The sequence below is a fragment of the Pinus tabuliformis genome, chromosome 4_2 (assembly GCF_031772625.1).
Source record: "Pinus tabuliformis cultivar Carrire ecotype Pingquan chromosome 4_2, CPIR1, whole genome shotgun sequence".
In the NCBI taxonomy this organism is placed as follows: domain Eukaryota; kingdom Viridiplantae; phylum Streptophyta; class Pinopsida; order Pinales; family Pinaceae; genus Pinus; species Pinus tabuliformis.
This window is the reverse complement of record NC_142304.1, coordinates 301126141-301146178: the sequence shown is the minus strand read 5'-3', so window position 1 is coordinate 301146178 and position 20038 is coordinate 301126141.

Here is a 20038-nt window from a genome sequence, read left to right as displayed (position 1 = left end):
AGAGGAAATTTTAGAGGATCCGCAAGCAAGTACTCCAAACCATTTTGGAGTCGGGGTCACTCTATTTCCTTCATCAAAAGTTAATCCACCACAAGTGGAAGTTCCTGTAGAATCGCTAGGCAATCTATTGGATAGACTCAAAATGTCTGAACAACCGTCAACATCTAGGACTGTGTCGAACGACACAGCGACAGCAGAAGCCCCTGTCGTCACTCCGACAATGTTTGCCGGCATACCATCTGTCCCGACTAGCTCGCAACCGCTAGAAGGAGTCCACCAAGGGACTATTTCGACAGTATGGTCCGTTCCAGTTTGTTCATCCGGAATAATATCCAGCAACTCTTATGTTGAGACTCGCCAGATTGATCCATTTGGAGGTCAATTTGGGCGATCCAGTCCCCAAGGACAAACAATCCCCTTGAGTTCCGGATTGCTACCGTATGGGGGGCAGTATGCCCTTTCATTACCCCCTCCGGGAGGGTATCCATACGGGAGTTCACAACAGTATTTAGGTTATACTGGAATAACATCAAGTGGTTGGGTACCTATGCTACCTCAACAACCAAGGGTTGTATATTCTATGCAACAATGCGTACCTATGACGAACATCCCGACCACACCGGCTATTGTAACAGTGTCACAATTTCAAGCGATGCCTGTTGTATGTCAACCTCAGATCTCTCAGGTTGTAATGCAACAGCCCCTTGACCCTGGGTCACAACCGCAATCGCCAACTGGTGGGGCGACACAGGTCCAAACGGGTACAATTACCCCACACCTTGGTCCAGCAGTTAGTATAGCACAACAGAACATGGCTTCACAACCGTGGCTAGTGCAATACCAACAACCACAATTCCAGCAAGTGTACCAAGGTTCTGAGCAGCATATCTTTGCGAACAGTGGACAACCGTATATTCAAAACGGTCAAAACCAACCGCTTTATGGTGGTCAAGTCCACCAACCGTATCAGTCATACCAACATCAATTACATTATGCTGGTATGCAAAGGCCCACTGCTCAGGCGATCCCATCGTACCCTGGGTATGCTTCACCTAATTTGAATCAACAGTTACCATTTGTGGCAACTTTAGAGTTACCCGATTTACACCGGTTAACCAACGATCCGATTTCTTACGCCCCTTGGTGGCCAGCGATTCCTCACAAACTTCCATCTGACATTCCTAAATTCAATGGAAATCCAGGTGAAGACCCATCGAATCATGTGATGACTTTTCATCTGTGGTGTTCATCGAACACCCTAAATGATGATTCGATAAGGCTTCGCCTTTTCCAGAGGACGTTAACGGGTCCAGCGGCAAAATGGTATATTGAATTACCTAGAGCCTCATTCGACAATTTTAGCTCCCTAGCCACGACTTTCTTAACCCATTTTCAATTACCGATAAGGTATGAAACGGGAACCGAAATATTAACCAACTTCAAGCAAACAACTGCCACTCATATATCCGATCATATACATGAATGGCGTCGTCGTCGTAGAATGGTGAAAACATACGTTCCCGATCAGCTGTTAGCTGAATGGTTTATAAAGTCGTTACTTCCTGCTATAACAGAAGATGTGGCAAAGGGGGGAGTCGTAACAGAGGAGCAAGTTATTACTCGTGCACAGTATCTAGACTTAGTTTATACTCAGTCTGGCACACTCTACGACAAAATACCTGACGCCCCTAGACCGGAATTCTCAATTCCTCCTCCTCCTAAATCCAATAGTGACTCTCATGCCGGCGATGGTGTGATTGGCACGGCAAACGCGAAATCGACAAAGGCTTCGTCTAAGAAAGCCCGTAAGAATTCGGATCAAAATGCAAAAGATGAAATTCTTGCTTCGGAAGTAAATGCCGTATCAGCAGATAAAGGCAAAGAAACCAATCAACCAGGAAGCAAGAAGAAACAAAACAAAGGGAAGAAGAAGAAACAGGGTGAGTCATCTCCTGGAAAAACTTCTTCAAACCCTCCTGGGAAAGGGAAACAAAATTATCCATGTCAAATATGTGATGAGGAGGATCACTGGACAAAGAATTGTCCATACAAAGCTGAGTTGAAGAGGTTCTTTAAAAGTTCGCAAACCTCAGCTGTGTTAACTGATCCATTTCCCAACCCAGGTCAAAATCTGGTTGATAGTGGAAATGCTTCCCCGTCGCAAGTGCTTATGTTGTCAGTTTCAAAATAGCAGAATGATGCTTTGATTTCGACAAGGAACAAAGATTACAGGAATCTGCAGCTGTCGAACGACAAAGGTAAAGATCAACCAAGTAGTTCGACAACAACTTTGACCGAAGTTGTGCCACCCATCGTTCCTGAGCCAATGATAAAGTCGCAAAAGGGAACAGTACACAAATCGACATTTAATCCTTGTGTGAAAATAGCACAGATAGAGGACCTAATCGCCGTCTGCTATGTCGACACTTGAGGTACCGCAAAATTGCTTCTCCCAAGAGAAAGCTTTATTATCAGCAATAGGTGGGATTGACCCAATGGATTCCAATCTTGTGGCCTTTGATCATAAAGGATATGACCCTCAGTTACCAGCTCAACTACCTTTCCTTATTCAAGTGAAAGCCCTCAACAAAACTGTTCATCGAACGATTATTGATGAGGGGGCATCTACATGCATTATGTCGATGAGTTGCTGGAAAACTTTAGGATCTCCAACCTTGTCACGATCTTCGACGACATTAAAAGCATTCAACGGAAAGACATATACCCCATATGGTATCCTAAGTAACTTGAAAGTTGAACTAGGAGGGAAAACAGTAGAAATAGATGTTGAAGTCATCGATGGGAATCTTGATTACAACATCCTGCTAGGAAGACCGTGGATCTATGCCATGGCCGCAGTTGTGTCGACCTACTTCAGGAAGATTGCATTTCCCTTCCAAGGAGGAATTACAATCGTCGACCAACAAACTTTTCTCCCCAACAGTTCACAAGTTACGGGAAGCATTCCAATGATCCATGGAAGAAATCATTCGCTCCAAAATATTGAAGTAGGTCTCCTAAAAGACCCTACTTTAATGGGTACTTTTGCCCTACTGCCTCCAAGTAATCTGGCGGAAGTGGCCACAGTGGAATATGAAACCTTCTACATCTAATGGATTTGGACTCCGAGGACGGTTCTTATCTCGTGTCAACCTCGTTAAAAAATGAAACAAGGAGTCATGAGGATAGTTCTTTTATTGTGTCAACCTCATTAAAAAATGAAAACAATCCCCTTTCCAAATCTCAAAGGTAAACCTTCATTCCAACCACCAAGTTGAATGCAATGAAGCTTGGGGGGCATGCACCTCGATTTGCGTTATTATGCTGGGGGCATGCAAACTTATATAGAGCAGTTTTAGCACAAAGTTCATGCTCGTTATAAAATAAACGCAAGATCCAAGAAGTTTTAGCACATAGTTCATGCTCGTTAAAAAATAAACATAAGATCGAGCAAATGTTTCCACCCGCGTTTAAGCTCGTTAAAAAATGAACTATCCCGGTAAATAACCACTGTGAATGTAATATCATCAGCCGTTAAAGCCTTGGTCATGTTTGCACCTGTCACCTCCACTTTTCATTTGGCCGATCGTTCACCTCCATATGATTGTTTACCCATTTTGAGGAACAGCTGCGAAGAGTGATTTCACCTAGCCATCCTTGTGACACTGCCGTGATTGGAAAATTCCAACCTGTACCTGGTATCTGCTGCTAACCCTGTTTATCACTCGTTCCTCAAAAGACGAGTCTTCTTTAAGCTCTTTTCAATTGACTCGTAAAATATGAAAAGATTGCCGATTCTTGGCCTTCCAGCTCGTTAAAGGACAGGAAGAGCTATCCCTCCTCTAGATTTTAATCTTTTTGGACCTGAGGGATTATTGCACAAAAAGGTCGAGCGCTTGTTTTATTCAGCTCGTTAAAATTATCGAAAACTCATCCCTTCTGTATTGTTTTATACTTTTTCGGACTTAAGGGATTAGATGACGAAAAAGGAATTTTGGAGTTGACTTTATGTACCTTTTCAGACTCTCTAAAAATGAAAAGGACCGAGTTATCCTTGTCGTTAGACTCGTTAAAATTATTAAATAGCGACAAACTTGTCTTTAGACGAGAACGAGTTTCACTATCGCTATGCTCGTTAAAACATAGCGATGGGCTTGCCCGAAGGGCAGGTTATAGAACAAGCATATGTTATCCTCCTCAAGCTTGACAAAAATAAAGAGGTACTGGTCAGCAATGACTGGGGAAAAATTGGGAGAAACTAAAGAAAACTTTGATGGTAGCAGGTCGCTCTTGAACATGACACTTTTCCTCCGTACCATAATCGGGTTGGGTTGTTTCATTCACCGGTCACATCACCATGGTCTCGCCATACCATCCATATTTGGGGTAATGCTACCGATCCATCGCATCAGTGTCGCCATATGTTCAAGAGAAGTCATTCAGAAAGAGTCAACCGTGTCCCATCCACTGCCATACATTATCCTTCATCCATTCATGACCGCCACCCTGAATCATATGTCACAGATCGTTTTCACCTCCATTAAAATCATTAGCTCCATTCCATGTCACTGATGTGGGATTCATTAAGGCCCTCCTGTGACGGATCGCTTCTTGTCGACATCAGCTCATTATCCAGGAAGTTAATCTAGGAACAACCCCTTCAGAACTTTGAAGCTTGCATGCCTCAATGGCAAGTTTCTCACTTCCGGCGACAGGTATACATCAATGACCTTCGACCAGAAGATTTTGCGTGGTGTTCGACGCCAAGTCCTTTATTCACACCACGTAAATTGTACTGTAGTACCTTGAGGGTCATTATCATTATCAGTGATTCCTCTCGCGCTTGTTAACGGTTTACATCATTGACCGGTAATCAAGCGATGTCTTTCCATGTTCGACTTCAGAGCAATTCTCACATGGATCGACTTGTACTTAGAGTGAAGATCGAAAGAGTTTGAAGACCCCGGATCTAGTTTCATCCCTCCGGGCTGCGATATATATTCAGGAAAGATAAAGACATTGACATGTACATCATTGCAGCGGATAATCATCCTACTCAAAGGATGATAATTTCATCAAAATTATCAGTCTATCATCAGACGATTGTCTATTCTATGTACAGAAAAATGAATTTATAAAGCTGAGCATGGGAATGCCCGCCTCAGCTAGATCATGAAAGCAGTATGAAAAATAATGTATTGTATTGTATTACAGGTCTCCTCCCAGCATTGGATGAACTTCGGATCCCCCTGATAAAGCATTTCGCCTGATAAACAGCCTCATACTTTAGGGGGCAAATGTTATAGACATTTTTGTGCCTTACAGCATTGAGCATGAAATGTCCATAATCTAAGGGATCCAAAGTCCCTAAACATGTTGTTCCTACCCCTAGAGGAACAAGGCTAACAAACCACAGCAATTCACAAAAGTTCTCCACCTGAAACTGCTCAAAAACAAGTCAATTCAGGATCATGTCAACTGCTCCATTGACCATCTGCACTGAATGTCAGTGGCTCCACTATCTACCTGCGTTGAATGTCAACTCCAACACTAGCTACCTGCGCTGAGCGAGTTTGGACAAGTGGCAGACTCATTCCTCAAGGTGTCAATGCTCAGGAAGCTTCCAAAATGACACTTGCCTCAGGGAATTCGACTGGTGATGAGTAAGAGGTTCCAAATCTCCAAGTGGAAGCAAGAACCTCCAAGTGGACTCAAGAACTGAGAGAGGGAGAGGACACTAGTCAGATCTCAAGCTGACTCATCCTCTCTCCAAAATAACTATATATAGATCTCTCCTCCATGAGATCTAGAGGCTGGAATTTTTTTATTGCAAAGAATTGCTGGTGGTTTGAGACTGGAATTATTGGGTGCTTAATGCTTTGAAGGGGCTGAAGATAGGAATTCCAATCGCTGGGAAGGAGATGCTGGATTGGAGCCCTCTGGGTTGTATCTCTTCCTAAACCTTGTTATTCATCAATAAAGCTATCTTGGTTTTCTCCTATATACTGGTGTATTTGTATGTTTGCATTAGTGTATTTGATTTACTTCTAATCCTGAATCATTTATGAATATGAATATTTGCCTTTGTGTTGTGTTCTTCTCTTGTCGCAAGTAGTTGTTCTCTTGTCACAGGTAGCTGTTCTCTTGTGATCTCACGGGAATCAAGTAGGTGTTCTCTTGGACGAGCGAGGAGGCAAGTAGCTGTGAACACCCGAAGAGAAGAGGATCTAGATCGAGGGACAAACGGAAGACACCGGTAAGTCTATTGATCTCTCTTCTTTAATATTTCATAAAGGAAGAAACCAGCATAGCTATACTCGTTTGTTGCTAAGGCACTGTCACACCTTAGGTGGATAGGATCGTCCTGCATAGGCATTTTTCCCCACAACACTAGGTGTAGCTTCAGGGGGTAAATGTGGTTTACTCGTTGTCCTCCACAAACGACGGGGTAAGGGTTGATGTTCCTCCATAATTGTTGATTGACTTTATTACAAAAATAAATAAACAAAAAGAGGGTAATCTAGGCAAAAGGATTACCAAGCAACTGTGAACTGCAATACACTACCTTAGTAAACCAAGGACTTAACATACGTGCAGGAAATCTCCCCGAATGTTGTGTTATGTGTATCACAGTGTACAAGGTAGTCGACTCGGTTACCTAAGGATGGATAACAACCTAATGTAGTCCTTCCATATATACCCGAAAGTACGTGGAGGCCCAATCCATGTTAGCATTGTCTAATGTGAAACCGCAGAGTGAGAGAATTCCTTTAAAATTTTCATACTATAACACCGCCCTATATACCTGAAGGTACATGGATGAGCTACGATATACTTATGTACGTGGAATGAGGTATCGCACACGAAATGTATCACAAACAATTAACAACAGTTACTATGTTTTACAACACTGGAACATGTCTCTAGCCTAGAACCTCTAAATGTTATTCGTTAGGTGACAATGCTCCATTAGGTTAATTGAGATAACTTTTAAGTTCATACTGATTAAGAGTTTCTCTTTCAGGTTCACCGCGTGATGTCTTTGAAATTCCTAGAATGCAACTATAATGAGAAACATTCTTTTCATTTTATTTTGAACAATGAAAACCTTAACTACAAGGGATAGAGAAATCAGAATGTATAATCAAAGAGAAAAGAGCACATCTAATGCAATTTCCCTAAACTATTCCTATAAGCACACACAAAACCTCTAATTGCATAATGCAAGTTTTTCTTTTCAATTCCCTTAATGTTTAGATGAACAAAAGGAAACTAAGGCACACACAATCAATCAATCTTTTTGCAAGAAACGAAAACTTTATGATAGTTCCTTTTCGAAAGAAATGAAGACTTTTACGACACTTTGTTTTCAGGAAAGATTAATCGATTATAAGCTAAATTTGACAATGAATTGATAATGATAAAGAAATCATTTAAGAAACACTAAACAATCAAGGCCAACATAGGGCTAGAGAAATACAATTTGATTTCAGAACCACAAGCATCATTGATCTTTCAGCAAACAACAAGAGAAGAAACTTTGGAAAAATCAAACCAAAGGTGGGTTTTTTAGCCTAAGAGGAACCAGTGCAAGCCAAAGAGGGAGACAGTGAACTGCAATGTATTGTCTCTAAGGCAGGGGCTGCTCTGCAATGCACTGTGTCAAGACAAACACTGCGTTGGTGCCAGAGAGTCAATTCAAGGGACATTCAAAGCACACTTTTGACTAAAAACACTTCAAGAAGATTGAAATAAGATCAATAAAGCTAAGAAAAGTCTACTATGGTGTGATATGATGAGGGTAAGCCACCAAGAAAGACATCCATTCCCCATTATGGTCTCCAATTTGTTACATGGAATTTGCATCTACAGATAAACACATCTTCCCTAGGTGGGTCACTACACCTAGAACAACAAAATGAATGTAGTTTAACCTTTTCTTATAGAATATAGATGAGATAGAGGAACTTACTTGTTGCCTTTTTCTTCCTAAATCTCTTTTGAATCGCTCTCGTCACTCCCACTTGAACTAAACCCGCTCAAAAGGTACATGCATCAAGAGAAACATAAATAAGAAATGATCAAAGCATACATGAACTATCAACTATAAAACAATGGAATCGAATACATTAAAACACATAATGATCATAGATATGAACAATCATATGAGAAAAGGAATAACTCTTTATTAATGTATAAGGAAGAGTATCACCCAATACAGTTTGATCCTATGCCACTCCTCCAGCTTCAGTTCAACCCTCGCCACATCAAAATCTCAACACTCTAGCAACATAACATTGCTTAACATAAACTCAATCCTCAAACCAACCGAATTTCCTTACGAAATTTAGATTCTAGCCCCTTGATCACTATGATGAGTGCTCAATTTATAGGCAATGGAGGTGAATTTGTCATAAATGAGGGTATAGAATGGCTTTCCAATATTGGAGTTAGTTTCCATGGAGCAAGGGATGAGAGGATAGGAGGTTAATGGATCCTTAGCATATCCAATTTCAAGCTGATAGGAGGAGATAAGAGATGAAAACCTTCTAGAGTCATCTATAATGAAGGAATATTCCCAGAACCTTATGCAAAATTTTCTCAATCTCACCTAGTGTAGGCTAAAGAGGGCATAAGTGCACTGTAGTATAGGCCATAGTGGGCCTTCCTGCTCTGCAGTGCACTGTCTCAAGGCTTGGGTTGCATTGGTGTCCCAAGGAGGCATTTCAAGAGGGCTTCAGGCCATGAAACTTTCATAGAAGGAGGCACTCAATGAGTTGACTTCTCTAGGGCATGTAACAACTGAATTAGGGTTTGATGAGCCCTAAAAGTACTGATTTGAATTTCGGGATTGATGTGTCCAAATAGACCTGTAACAACACCACTCCTTTTAAGGTACAAGTTAACTTTGATATTTCCATATTTGAGGGCCATATAGATGTAGATGTTGTAGATAAATGGTTAAATCTGTTGGAAAAATATTTTTCATGACATGAATTTTCCAATCGGAAAAATATTACTTTTTCACTTCTCAAAGTCGTCGCACACATCTAGGACTGTTGGGAAACCTATTGTGAACAAAAGGAAGAGATGGAATCCTCATTGTTTTTAGCTACACCCACTTGGAATTCTTTTCGAGATGCGATCAAGGAATAATATTACCCTATCGGGAGCTATGAAGATAAATACATAGAGTGGACCATGCTATGGCAGGGAACGGACCAATATGTGTCAAAGTTTACAAATGTTTTCCATACCCTTTGCATGAAGTTGGGTATCAAGGATTTTGAGTGGAATTTGGTACTCAAGTACCGCGACTATCTACATAAGTATATCCAGGACAAGATGGAGTTCCTGGACATCTCCTCACTCGACACGGTGTACCAATACGCTGTCAAGATATAGAAAAAGTTTAAATAGAAGAAGCTAAACTTTGGATCTACAAATCTAAGGCAAGGAAGAGGCACCGCCAAACCACAGAGAAAATGATAAAGCCAAGCTAGGGTGACCTAGGACAACCTGCAAAATCTGCAAGCAAAGAACAATAGCATGAAGACAAAGAAGGGCACAGGAAAATGGTGTGAGTTCCATAAGAGCTCACTCACAACACAAGTGAGTGCTAGGCCAATAAGTCACTAGTGGCTGAAATGAAGGCTTCTGAATGAGACACGTTTTCCATCTCTCAGTCAAACCCCGATAAGGAGAATAACAAAAGGAATAAGATCATTGATGTAGAGCCTAGTGCCACCATGGCCACCACTAAGTTCCATAAGAATGAGCCTAAAGATCTAGAGGAAGCAGAACACCTCTTCCACTCACAAATGTGGGTTAAGGTTTCTTTGTTGCAGTTTATTGACAACAGTGGGAGCCAAAAGAACCTCATTTCAGCCGAAGTCATGAAGTAGCTGGCCTACCAACTACAACACATCTGCAACCATACACCATCGGGTCGCTACACCAAGGATGATATTTCTGTGTCAGCCAGAAATATTTCCTTCCCTACAACATCAAGCCCTTCACGGATGAGGTACTATGTGATGTTTCTCCTCTTGAAGTTTTTGATGTACTATCAGGACAACCATGCTTGTGGGAGCGACATGTTTTATATGAGTCTAGACCTCGATCATTGATTATTACTTTGGACGATAAGTTGTACAGGATATCGGAGGTAGCCCCGCCTACTGCCATCTCTTTGATCGCTACAAAGCAGTGCAGTAAGATCGTTTCCTAGACTAGGAAATTTGTTTTCCTTATGATTCGCCCTCAAGGCAAGAAGAAGGTTGTGGCCACGTCTTCCAGAAAGGGCTCCTCCGCACAGCAGCAATAGATGGACAAGGTCGTGCAGGAGAATATGGACATTTTCACATCACCTACAGGGGTACCTCTGTACTATCAGGTCAAGCATTCCATCAATCTAACCCTGGGCATGCCACTACCCAATGGAATGATCTATCGACACTCTATTTTGTAGAATGATGAGATCAAGAGGTAGATTCAAGAGTTGTTTCGTAAATGGAACATAAGGCCGAGCTCATCACCTTGTGGCAGCCTGATTGTATTTGTAGAGAAGAAAGATGGGACTTGGAGACTCTGTATTGACTATCAGGTGGTTAACAAGATCATTGTCCCGAATAGGTACCCAATCCCACATATTGATGACCTTCTGGACCAGATCAACAGGGTCATATATTTGAGCAAGATTGACTTGAAATCCATTTATCACCAAGTGCCTATCAAACCCTCTGATGTGTGGAAGACTGCCTTCAAATCCAAGGAGGGCCTTTTCGAATGGTTGTTCATGCCTTTCAGTTTGATGAATACCCCTGATACCTTCATGAGATTGATGGATGAAATCTTGTGACCCCTCACCAATGCCTTTATGGTAGTGTATTTAGATGACATCTTGATCTTCAGCAATATTTTGGAAGAGCACCTCCATGATATTCGACAGGTCCTTCAAACCCTACAACAACACAAGTTGTGTGCCAATTTGGAGAAATGCACTTTTGGCATGACCTAGGTTCAATATCTAGGGTACATCATTGATGAGAAGGGTGTGCATGTGGACCTAGCCAAGATACAATTCATTTGGGATTGGTCATCCCCAACCACTCTAATAGAGCTCCGTAGCTTCTTGGGTCTTGCCAATTTCTATCGTAGGTTCGTGTTGGGGTTCTCTCATATCACTTGGCCTTTAAGTCAAGTCACCAAAGGCAAAGCGAAAGAAAAGTTCTTTTGGTTTGAATACCAACAGAAGGCATTTACGAGTTGAAGTATTTCCCATACTCTACACCATTCCTCACATTACCATACCTACAAGAACCATTTGAGATTGATATAGATTCCTCTAACTATGCTATTGATACAATTCCTACTCAACAGGGGCATCCAATGGCATATCACAGTGAGACACTTTCAAACAAAGTCGGAAAGTATCCCACCTATGACAAAGAGATGTATTTCATTGTGTAGGCATGCCGAAAATGGAAGCATTACATTCTGGGGAAGGAAACGGTCATCCGCATAGACCACCAACCCCTGTAGTTCATACAGACATAAGGGAAGTTGCAGAACAATCGCCATCAGAAATTGTCCACATACCTGCAAAAGTTCCATTTGAACATTAAGTACAAGAACGACAACACCAATAATGTTCCATACTGGCTCAATCGACCACCGGTCATGGTGCTGACCATTGTGCTCGACTCTTGTGAACATAAGACTGCAAGGTGGTTGCATCTTTACAAGAGCAATCCAAAATTCAGAAACACATACCAGACACTTTTGGAAGATAAGAAAGTTCCAAATTTTTACCTTCGGGATGAATTTTTAGGACACCTGGGACACATAATGTGTTCCTTCAAGCGAGCGTTGCAAGATGATTTGGGAGGCACAATACAATCGAGTCGTTGGACATTTTGGGGAAGAGAAAATAGTGGCAATGTTGAAAAAGAATTTTTATTGGTCGAACCTTCGACAAGATGTTGGGAAGTACATCAAATCCTGCACTGGCTCCACCATTATCAGAATGACCATTAAGAAGCAAGGCCTATATACACCTCTGCCTACTCCTAGTCAACCTTGGGAATCCATCTCCATGGATTACATGTCAGGCCTTCCTTATACTAAGAATGCATTAGGGGATTTTTAAGGTCTAAAATGGGCCTCCTAAGGAAATTATAAAATAATAGTGGAAATAATAAAATAAGATTAGATTACATCCTCATATTTTAGAGGGAAAAAATAAAAGACTATTTTGTCAACTTGTATTTTCAACTTATCTCCCTATGGGTTTACTCAAATTTCAAGTGGAAACACTCGTTGGATGCAGAATTTTATTCCTAATTCAAGGAGTACCCATGCTACATACTTTCTATGGACCCTACTAAACGAAAAATGAGAAATACATGAAAAGTGTGATTACAATCATGTGTTTTCATGTATTTCTCATTTTTTGTGTTGCAGGGTCCATCGAAAGTATGCAACATGGGTACTCCTTGGATGGGAAATAAAATTTGGCATCCAACAAGTACTCCCACTCGAAATTTGAGTAATACCTTAGGAAGATAAGTTAAAAATATGAGTTGAAAAAGTAGTTTTATTATTTTATTACTTTTTAATATTTTTACTTTTTTACTCCAAAAATGGTGAATCATCCCCCATGGTTGAAATCATCTTCTTGAATCCTGTTGGTTCTTATAAAGTTTATTTTTGTTGTACATTTTTCTTAGGAGGCCCATTTTAGACCTCAAAATTCCCCTAATGGAAATGACAACATTTTCGTGGTCGTCGACAGATTCTCTAAGATGGCCATTCTGGCGGCCTGCAAGAAGATTGTCACAACATAAGCCACTGCTAAGCTATTCTTTGAACAAGTGTGGGTACATTTTGAGATCCCATAGTCATTTATATCAAATTGTGACAACAAGTTCCTAAGTACATTTTGGTCAAGTCTCTGGTCAATGTAGGATACCAAGCTCACTAAGTCCACAGCTTTCCACCCCCAAACTAATGGCCAAAAGGAGGTCGTCAATAGGATGATTGTACACATTCTGTGTATGTACAACTCGAAGCACCCATGCACATCAGATGAAATCCTCCCCTCTATCCAGCATAGCTACAACAAAGCTCTCCATAGCTCCACTGCACGAAACCCCTTTCAGGTGGGGTTGGGATTCCAGCTACTATGTCCCATTGATGTGACCATACCATTTGTAACTACTCAGGTAGATTTGGCTGATGTCAAGTCCGAAGTTGATAGGGCTAACGACTTCATTGTGCTCATTTAGCACATCTTCCAGTAGGTCCATGACATATTGGACAGAGCCAATTCTAACTACAAGTGGCATCATGATCATCATCGGGTGCCACACCAGTTCTAGGTGGGTGACAAATTTTGGTTACATTTGCAGAAGGAGCGCCTCATTGGACCCCACCACAATCTTTGCCTGCTCTGATATGGGCCTTAAACCATCACTAAGGTAGTAGGTTCCAATTATTTCAAGCTTAGCATTCCACCATTCCTTGGCTTGCACCTAGTGTTCAATGTGGACTGCCTTTGACCATACTTTCCACCTTTACTAGACACATCAGACATTGCAAAATAACTCACACCAACATAGTTAAACTCAGACTGCATGGAACAGGCCACAACTAATCAGATCATGGCCATGCATATCAATAACATTCGCCAGCAGATGATCCAACTGTATCGAGCTGTCAAAGCTCTCAAACTCTTGCAACTAGGCAAGTGGCTCACCAGGGACCAAGTTCAGAAGAAGTTTCCCCATCTCATGGAGGCACTCAACGTAATGGGAACCATTGCTTCCGAAGGGGGGAGTACTAATCCATGTGGATATTGGTGGCCACCGGCCTATTCCACTTTGACCCCCACCATTGTTTCTTTTAGTTTCCTTAACTGTAGCACAACTTACTATTTTTGGCAGTTTTTCGGGGCTTAAACTTTTGTAGCCGTTTTGAGGGACTAAAAGAAATTTTTAAGCAAAATAGAGAGTCTGGAAAATCCCCAATCAATATTTCTCATTTCTTATTGTCCTTCTTGTCGAGATCTTCTAAACAAGGTATTATGATAGCCAAACAGAGATTGTATATCAAAGTTACGACCCCGAGAAGTTGATGTACCAATTTACCCAAACGAGGCCCACAGTTTTGACGCTTCATCTCCTAGGGTTAGGTTTTTGGATGTTTAAGGTTTTCCATTGTTTCTCAATAATAAATAGGCCTTTGATCCTCATTGTAACATAGTTTAGAGGCATGTAGTTGCCACATCTCTTCTCAAATATAAGCTACCATCACCCGAGCTAGTTTACTTTTATTTCTATATGTAAGCCTATTTCAGTTCTTTGGTATTAATGAAATGAAGATTTATTTTTGTTGCTTCTTTGTGTATATTCGTATTTTTGTATTTTTTTGCTTTCCCACATAAGTCTAGATCAGTGGTATTATAGTAGTCTACTCTTTCTCTATTTTTATTTGCATGTCCCTAATGAGGTCAAGGTATAAGGAGTTAGGGCTTCATCTGGTTGAATTTTGAGTGGAATTTGGTACTTAAGTACCGCAATTGTCTACATTAGTACATCTAGGATGAGGTGGAGTTTCTGTAAATATCCTCGCTCGGCATGACGTACCAAAAAACTGTTAAGATTGAGCAAAATTTTAAATAGAAGAAGCAAGACTTTGGATCTATGAATCCGAAGCAAGGAAAATGTGCCCCCAAACAATAGAGTAAAGGACAAATCCAAGGCAGGGTGACCGGGACAACCCACCCAAGCCACAAGCAAAGAAAAACACCATGAAGACAAGGAAGTACATAGGAAAATGGTGTGATTTCCATAATAGCTCCACTCACAACACAAGTGAGTGTCAGGCCAAGCAGTCATTGGTGGTCGAGCTCAAGGCTTATAAATCAGACGCATATTCTAACTCCAAGTCGTAACCCAACAAGGGGAATGAAAAAGGGAAGTAGATCATTGACGCAGATCCTAGTGCCACCGTGGCCACCACTAATATCCAAAAGAATGAGCCTGAAGATCCAGAGGAGGGGGAACGCCTCTTCCACTCACAAATTTGGGTTAAGGGTTCTCCACTACAGTTCATTGTCAACAGAGGGAGTCCAAAGAACATCATTTAAGCATAGGTCATGAAGTGGTTGGGCCTACCGACTATACAACATCTGCAGTCATACACAATCACATGGCTTCACCAAAGATGAGATCTCTGCGTTAGCCAATAGTGTCACCTTCCCTACAGTATCAAGCCCTTCATGGATGAGGTACTATGTGATGTTGCCCCTCTTGAAGTTTGTGATGTATTATTAGGAGAACCATACTTGTGGAAGTGACATGTTGTATATCAGTCTAGACCTCGCTCTGTGATTGTTACTTTGAATGATAAGTTGTAATGGATACTAGAGGTAGCCCCGCCTACTGCCATCTCTTTGATCACTACAAAGCAATGTAGTAAGGTCATTTCCCATACCAAGAAATTTGTTTTCCTTATGATTCACCCTTAGGGAAAGAAGAAGGTTGTGGCCTCAGCTTCCAGATAGGATTCCCCACACAGTAACAGCAGATGGACAAGTTCATGGAGGAGTACAAGGACATTTTAGCCTCACATAAAGGGGTACCTCTGCACTGTCAAGTCAAGCACTCCATCAAGTTGTTGTAGAAAGGTCACATCAGGCCAAGATCATCACCATGTGGGAGCCCGCTTGTATTGGCATAGAAGAAGGACTGGACCTGGAGACTTTGTATTCACTATCAGGGGTTGAACAAGATCACTATCTAGAATAGGTACCCAATCCCACAGATTGATGACCTTTTGGACTAGCTCAAAAGACCAAATATTTCAACAATATTGACTTGAAGTCTAGCTATCACCAAGTGCCTATCGAAATTTCCAATGTGTGGAAGACTTCCTTCAAATCCAAGGAGGCCCTTTTCGAATGGTTGGTCATGCCTTCCGAGTTGACGAATTCCCCCACAACCTTCATGATATTGATGGACAACATCTTGCGTCCCTTCACCAACCCATTCGTGGTGTTTTATTTAGATGACATCTTGATCTTCAACTAGAGTTTGGAAGAGCACCTCCACCATATTCAACAAGTCCTTCAAACCCTGTGACAACACAAGTTTGTGCCAATTTGGAGAAATGGACTTTTGGCATGACCCAGGCAAGGAAAATTTTAAAGATTCAAATTTATTTTAAAGTTTAGAAACCTTGGCGAATCTCACTAGTCGCTAACATGCAAAGTATAAAATGTTTGAAGATACTTTTGTAAAAATATTCAAATTTATAATGATTATATATAGTGTTTGTAAAATTTTGGCAATTTTTAAGGTTAAATAATTTTATATTGTAGAATTTGGGTGAATCATTTTTAGAAAAAAATGGAAATTGATGAATCTTTTTTTTGGAAGAAACATGGAAATTAGCCCACTTGTGAATATTAGCCCCAATTTTTCTTGGACCTAGGTTAAATATCTAGGGTACATCATTGATGAGTAGGGTGTGCATGTGGACCCAGCCAAGATACAAGTCATTTGGGATTGGTCAGCCCCAACCACTCTAACAGAGCTCTGCATCTTCCTGGGTCTTGCCAATTTCTATCGCAAGTTCATGTTAGGGTTCTCTCATATCACTTGGCCTTTAAGTCAAGTCACCAAGAGCAGAGTGAAAGAAAATTTATTTTGGTCTGAATCCCAACAGAAGGTGTTTTCCGAGTTGAGGCATCACCTCTTCTCTGCACTAGTGCTCACATTACCAGACATATAGCAACCATTTGAGATCGAGACAGATGCCTCCAACTATGCTATTGGTGCAGTTCTTACTCAGCAGGGGCATCCAGTGGCATATCACAGTGAGGCACTTTCAGAGATAGCCTGAAAGTATCCCACCTATGACAAATATATGTATTCCTATGAGCCACAAGCAAATTATTTTAGTGAAAAAACCTAAAATAAAAATAAGAAAGAATAATAATCAAGGGTTTTAGACAAAATTGTAATGGGAGGCTAACCCTACAGAGAATTACCTGTGGGAAAATGTAGAAGAGGTCCAGAGCTTCAACCCTTTGATAAAGGTTAAGTTATTATATGGGTCGGAACCTGAAATTGAGGTAATATAGGAAAAGTAGTAATATAATATCTACAAAAAAAAAAATATATACTTATCGAATGGAAACTAGGTACAGTGACCATCTTGTGAGAAATATACCTCCGGAAAGAATCTGAACTGAAATCATGAGGATAGTAAAATACAAGCACACGACTAGAATTGAAAATACTATTAAAGGGATAAAAAAATTTATATCTCTCTTGGGGTTTTAAGAGGCACAATGCCAAAAGTAAAATATCCTTACCTAAAAAGTATATTTTTTGCAGAAACCCTTTAGCCATGACTCCAATTCGTCGAATGCAGTGAAGGGCAAAGAATAAGTCTTGAAAGTATGGGGTTTTACCATTCAAAGAGGTAAAATCCAAGAATCCTATGTAAAAATGCAAATCCACATAGAAAGAACCATGGTTCATTGTCGTATAAAACCCTAGAAAGAAATCAATAGCAATGTAGAGATTCAAGAAAGGAATAGCCACCGAAAAGAAGGGAAAAATCAAAGCAAAACTTGGTAATTTCTATAGAAATAACTTGAAATTTGTAGTTTCTAATGAATTCAGACTAAAAACAATGGACACAAACTTCTTCTACTCAATCTACAGAAAGGAAAAGATACAATAGAAACATATGCAACCATTCAATCACAATGAACACAATATTTTTACTAGAGAACCCAACTGGGAAAAACCCCTCCTCTGTTTGTATCATATCAAATGAGAATATAAATCTATTATAATGATTTCTTCAATTCTTGAAGCTCAATCTGCACTGCATTATTGATCTCTACCTCCTGAGTCTGCTCTAGCAAATACTTAGACAAATCTAGGCCTCCTGCTCCTCCTATTTCCTTGCGCAATTCGTCTCCTAAATAATAGGAGGAGTTTTTATTTCCTTGGGAAAATCCCAAGAGAATGAGCTCACCTGCTACATGCAAACTTTGTATACTCAACAATATACAACAATAAATACAATTATGCCTTTTCCCTCCACTCAGCTAGGCAATTCGAATTGTATGCATGAATAGGGTTATTTCTAGTAAATTGACTAGTTAACTAAGAGATCAACGAGTTAAAAACAATTACAACTACTCAAATTAACTCCTACTAACTCTATTCATGACTAGAACTCAAATAAATGAGTTTCACTAACTATAAATCCATTAGATTGTTAGATCTTAGCAATCAACTCATGCAAAACTCTACTTCTTCCCCACAAACTCAAATTGACAAATTTAACTAAGTGACTTGGCCATGTCACTCCTACTAATTGCAACTCAAGTCATCATGTTGATGTGGAAATTTGAATTTCTCCATTTGACTAAGGGACAAGTCAAATGAAGCCTCGTCTTGCTACAATTTAACACTCCCTCTTAGCAAGAAAATAATTTTGAAAAACCCCAATATCTCTCCTCTGTAAGAATGTATATTAACACAACTAACACTCACTCTCACTATTGTTTATGCTACTGCAACAACTTCAACTAATAAGCATACAAAATATTGAATTAATTGTGTCTCTGAGCCGCAATTGTCTCCTGAGTCTCTAACTACTACTAGCCTCCGCAACTGTCACTCAAGATCTGACTGCATCAACTAACATTGGTCCTTTTGCTATTGAATATTGTGGGTCCATGTAGCAAGGGTAATGATCCATGAGAAGAATATACTTCAACTACTACTACTCTCCTATGGACCCTACCCAAATCTTTGTAACTCTGGGACTAAGGCTCTACATCACCCCACCTCACTCCTGAAGGTATAGTTGCATGCATGGTGAAATCTGCCTCTAGCTTGTAGATATTTTTAACTCAAACACCAATTTGTTTTAATTGTCTGGTAGAAACATGCTTCAAATAATATTTCCCCTTACTGAACACCACATCGTATCCATGATCTTCAAGTATAGCAACAGAAACTAAATTTTTCTTCATACTAGGCACATGCATTAAATTCTTTAGGTGAAGATGAGAGCCTAACTCCTTAAAGGTGATAGTGCCAATACCTTTGGTACTATATCTCCCATCATCTTCAAGATATATGGGTAATTGTAGGTCCTTCTCCTCTAGGCTATTGAAGAAATCCTTATTTCCTATCATATGAAATGAAGCACTAGAGTCTAGGTACCACTCACTCCCTCTTACTGTGCTTTCCATGCAAGCAATGACAATGAAATCCAAGTCAAATTGTGATGTGAGAGAATCTCCTCCTAATCCTGTTGTAGGCTCATTATGGGATTTCTTGTGTGGACACTTGGTTGCATAGTGTCCATACTCATGGAAGTGAAAGCATTTAATTTTACTGAAATAGTTATTCTTTCCATGGTTTTGGTTGGATTCTGCCTCACCTTGGGCCTTCTTTCCTTTGGCATTCTTTCCTTTGCCAGCTATAGAATAGTATTCTTCCTCATCATATCTAGATGAGACTCCATCTCTAGTGTTTCTTCTAATCTCCTTCTTCACTAGGTTAGACCAAAGTCTCTCCCAATTTGGGAGCTTGTCTCTTCCATTAATTGAATCCTAAAAGTTTTGTCAAGACTTTAGAAGACCAAGAAGTGCTAAGATCACAAGCTCAAATGGTGGCACAGTCTCTCATACTCCTCCAATTTCATCTTGGACCTAAGTGAATTTGGATAGGTACTGAACAATGGTTTCATTTTTATGCATTCGAATGTTCCTGAGCTTATCTTTTAATGCCAATTTCTTAGCATCACTACTACTTTTGAATAGCTCTATGAGGGTTTTCCACATTGCATAAGAAGTCTGATTTCTATGCAAACTCAAAACCACATGGTCTTTGAGTCCCTCCAAGATAATAATATTGGTTTTTGCAATATCTTTCTTCCACAGAGCTAGCTACTGTGCATTTGATGTTGTTGGTTTTGGAATCTCAGTTTGTATGTACTC